The sequence below is a fragment of the Gavialis gangeticus genome, unplaced genomic scaffold, assembly GCF_001723915.1.
Source record: "Gavialis gangeticus isolate Ggan-Ray unplaced genomic scaffold, GavGan_comp1, whole genome shotgun sequence".
NCBI classification, from domain to species: domain Eukaryota; kingdom Metazoa; phylum Chordata; order Crocodylia; family Gavialidae; genus Gavialis; species Gavialis gangeticus.
The window spans coordinates 399,218-404,171 of NW_017728990.1; positions in this window are offsets into that span (position 1 = coordinate 399,218).

A 4,954-nucleotide genomic window follows, 5' to 3' on the forward strand; every position below is an offset into this window, starting at 1 on the left:
TGAGCTGAGCGGACCCGCCCCCGGGGCGGCGCTCCCGGCCCCGTTGCCGGCCCCCTCCCGCTGGCACCGGCCGGGCAGGGCACCAGCTCGCGCACGGCGGCGGGCCTTGGACTAGAGCAGGAGAGGACAGTGCTCGCCTGTTCCCGGCTGGTCTCGTCAAAGGCGTCGTTTTGGACCCAGGAGGTCTCGTTTCGGGCACGTCTTCTCGGACGGGAGCAGCGCTTCTCCAGCCGTCCTGCACCGGGACCCGTTCGTGAACGTCAGTGGGCAGCCTTGGCCCACCGGCCCTGGCCTCCAGCGCGCGGGGCAGGGGCTGCGCCCTCCTGCCAGGGGGAGGCCCCGCACCTGCTCCTTTCAAGAAGAATCCATTGTTAAAGGTTGTTGATCCAAGTTTGGTAGCGCAGCCCTTTCGTCTATTCATAGCTCCGAGGTGGGCAATTATTTCGGGCCGAGGGGCTGCTGACTGAGTTTTGGAAAGCCGTCAAGGGACGCATGACAGGCAGCCAGGGCAGATAAATATGAATTTTCTAAATTTTGTAGGGGCCTCATGGGCTGCGTCCAGCCTGTGGGACACATTTTGCCCACCCCTGTACACTGGTGACACAGAGGGGTTGCATGGGGGTGCATGTGCACCCCCTGAGAGCGCCAGCCACGCTCACCGCTTAGGCGATGGGCAGGGGGGGCATGCGGGAGCGCAGGTACCCCTGCCGCAAGCACTGGCCAATTGCTGCAGCCACCCCCAGAAGCAGCTGCACCGATCAGCCACAGCAGTTGGCCGTCATGGGATCAGCAGCAAGAGGGGACCCCCACCCTGGGCAGCAGGATCAGCCATGGGGGGATCCCTCCGGGTTGTCTAGACTGGCCGCAGGGGGGGCCCTGACTAAGGCGGAACCAGTCACCCATGGCCCTATAGCTCCTTATCACCTCCCCAATTCCCAGCGACCTCTCTGCTCCACAGGTGCTGACCAGCCTCTTCTCCTTCTAAATGGTCTTGATGTTGCAGTGTTCAAACTGCCCTTTCTCCTGCTGCCTGCTAAATCATGGCCCCTACTACACTCAACACATGTATTACACAATTAACAGGTGAATAGCACAGTAAATTTAGCCTGGCCACACCTGCAAAGTAATCATCACAGAATTAAAATGACAATCCAGCTATAAAAAGAGCCAACCAGCTGTCAAGTTAAGGCTTGAAAGCGTGTAAGACCTGGATAGCGGTTGCTGTCAAGCTTTCATTTGAACACATAGCAGGGCCAGCCACTCCTGGTAATCTCTCTCTCTCCTAGTTCACAGCCCTGCAGACTGTTCTCAGCTCTACCTCAAAACCTTCACTCATGTGTGGTGCAGTTAACTGGGGTGCAGAAATGGCTTGCCATGAAGTATTGGAAGCACTGTCAAGGCACTCCAGAAAATTAGATTTTGTTTCATCAATCTGAATAAGAGATGTACATTTAATAATAATAACAACAGGATTCATGACACGATCATTTGACTCTTTTTTGCTGTTGCCTAGTTTTGTTTTTTTAGTTCAATATATTATCTAGCAAATGAGCGCATGTTCCAGTAAAGGTATATTGTTTTAGCTTTGATCTTGAACTCAATAATATAGCACCAGGCCCCTAACATACTAGTAAAACTTCCAGGTTCTCTTTAACTGGAGGAAAGTGTACACTGTGCTACATGTGATGATGATGTGCCATACCATCTGCCCCCCCCTTTTCAGAATCCTAGATCTGCCCATCCGTATTTGAAGATCATGATCACAACTAGACCCATGATCATGATCATTGGATTGCAGCTTTTTGTGTACATGAATGTGTGTGTGTGTTTCTCTCTGTCTCTCTCTCTCTCTCTCTCTCTCTCACACACACACACACACACACACACACACACACACACACACACACACACACACACACACACACAGAAGAAAGTGAAAAAGCAGCCAGAGAGAGATGGCACAACCCTGACAGAAAGTTAGAGCTTTTGGGCATAGTGCTGGCTGGAAAGAGGCTTTACACCTGTGACTAATGAAATACTAGCTTGGTGCTTGATGCCACTTGTGATCAGGAAAGCACCACTTCCTGCCCAAGCTTTATAAATAAACACGATTCCATCAAAGACCCTTAGTTGTCATCAGTTTCTTTTCTAAACAGAAGCATCCCACAAGACCCTGATTTTTGGCAAGCTCCTCAGATGCATATTGCACTTGGCTGTAACAGTGGGGAGCTTTAAGATAGTCATCAGACCTTAGCAAGTTTGTTTTGCAGCTTTAATCCAACCCCTAATGGAGACCTCTTGCACAAATGAGTAGAGAGGTCCCAGTTTGCAAACTCTGGTCCCTTGGTGTATATTTGATGTGGATTGTGAATGACTATGCCGCACCTGCAGCACATATTTACACAGCACACCACTCACTTAAACTGCTCATGAGCTATTTCAAGCACATTCTCAGCTCATCAGGTCTCCCACAAAGGTCACAGTAGCATCATTTTTTCTTCTCACAAGGCCTGTTCTAGCCACAGATTTTGTACCAGTATAACTACTGGCAGAGGATGATGAGGTCATAGCTACATGAATTGTGTTGGCCCAAGACAGAAATAAGCCATGGCCAACTGGAAACAAACTGCTCTCCCTGAAAGAAACCAATTAGTCTGTGAAGAAAATACTTTGGTTTGGATCTGAGGTATACTATCCTTTGTTAGATCAGATTTATTGTGGTTCAGGTCACTGTGAAATGTGTCCTCAACTTTTTTTTTTCTTGGGGCAGCTGGGATTTACCCCCACAGGTCCCATTCATGTATCTATCGCCAAAAAGACCGGTACAACCCACAGCATGGACACAGTTACAGTGGTGGAGTAGTGTTCTATATCAGTACGGCTCTCCTGGTATAAGCACCATTCTACTACTTTAATCCACTAGGGATGGGCTATAACTACAAAGACATTGTCCTTCATTGCATGCCTCTTCTCTAGAAAGCTGTTCAGATTGCCTCATCCAGATGTCTTTCCTGCAAGCTCCAGTCACAATGCCCCAGTGCGCCCAGCAGGCTCCCTCTCCACCAAGGTAAGTTACAAGGGAGGCCGATGACACTGATGCTGATGTAACAAGGTGGGTGAGAAAGGAGACTTGGGCCCATTGTCCCCTTATGGATCGGACCAGGTCCTGGATCAGATTCTGATCCCATTCTGTTTTCCCTTTGCAGTAGTTCCTGTCAACTCCTGACTCCAGGCCCGATTCAAAATCATGCCCCAGTTTATCAGCTTTTAGTCAGGACAGGAGCAGAACAGTTTGGTTTGGTGCCACGCCTGTACCTCAAGACACTATGTAGAGAATTCAGCTGGCCTGGCTCATTGTCTACAGCTTTTTTTATACCTGTTTTGGCAGCAAGGCCCAGATAACCCTTGCATGACTGAATCAGATTCCCTGGAGAAGCAAGGAGTGGGGATGGGCCAAGGGATGAGCACAGGGTTGGGGAAATTATCACCAGTGCCGTGGCAAGGAAGTTTGGCACCTGGGGAAAGCCCACGGTGGCAGCCTGCCCTCACCCCGCACACAAGTCCAGGGGGCACACGACTCCCCCATGCTTGGCCAGGAGTGCACACAGTGGCAGAAGCCACCCTCCCCCCTTCCCAGCGGCCCCCCCAAACATGCTGCTCACGGCTCTGTCCCGCGCCCCACCCAGGTAGCACCTGTTGCCGTCCCTTCTCTTCAGCACCCAGGGCGGTCACCCCCTTGCTATGGTACTATCACTGAGAATGGGGTAGAATCCAAAATGCTTATGGAGACCTCAGACCCCTGCCCAACATGCACCCTGTTGTTCAAAGCATAAACTCTGCAAGGACCCAGAGGCTGGGGGGAGCACGGTGACCACCCACAGGTGGCAGTGGGGGTGTGGTGGCAGCAAGCAGGGAGCTCCCACGGGCAGCCATGGCAGTGGCAGTGGCAGTGGGGGATGGCAAGTGCTGACTGGCAGTAGGCAACCACCCACAGATGCCTCCAGCAGCGATCAGGGACTGCCCACAGACGTCACTGGCAGTGCTGGCAGCAAGGAGGAGTAGGGGTGGTGAGTAACGACCGCCCGCAGGCACCACCGGCAGTGTCAGCGGCGTTTTTGCAGGGGGTGCACTGCCAAGCTCAGGGGGTGCACATGCACCCCCTAAACATCGCTCAAAGGAGCCCAGTAGTGGAAGACCAGGGCCAGATCCTAATCTCTTCTTTACCAGTCACCTTCAGGGAGCTCCTGATCAGTGCTGGGGTGATGGCAATCAGGATTGGGCCCTGGCTGGGGCACTGAAATGTCTGTGCATTGTTGTGGAGTGTTGACATGACCATACTTACCTGTCAGAGGAAATACTGTGACCACCAAGGCAGTTTTCCTAGTCACACCCAGGGAAAACCTTTCTCCTGGCATGGGGGAGTACCCACAGAGGTAATGTATAATTAACCTCCCACTTCTACTTCCATTGGGAAGATCCTGGCTTTATGCCCACTTTATGGAAATGAAGACTCCCTAGCTTGCTTCTGGGGCCTTATGGCTAAACTTGGGGGCATCCAAACCCCAAGCCTCTGGGCTTGTGCCTGCACGTAGGATGTCTGCCAAAGGATTTGGAAACATCTGGAGCCCCAGGTGGGGTGGAGGATATTTGCTGGTAGCAGGGCCACTTACGGTTCTTGACTGACTCACAGATTTGGAATTGATTTGGCTTGAAACATGAAAAATGTTCAATTAGAAAAAAAAGTGTTGGCATGACTGGGAGTCTCCCAGCAGAGCTGGCCCTTAATTTATTAGACACCCTTCCCAGTTACTGTGGGGATAAGGCTGTGGCCACTTCCTACCTGGCATTTCTCCAGAACTGGAAAGTCCCTCTAGAGCCCCACAAGCCCAGCAGCCCCCACCCTCCCTCCCTATTTACGGGAAGTCACACCAGGGATCAATCATTCTTAATCTTT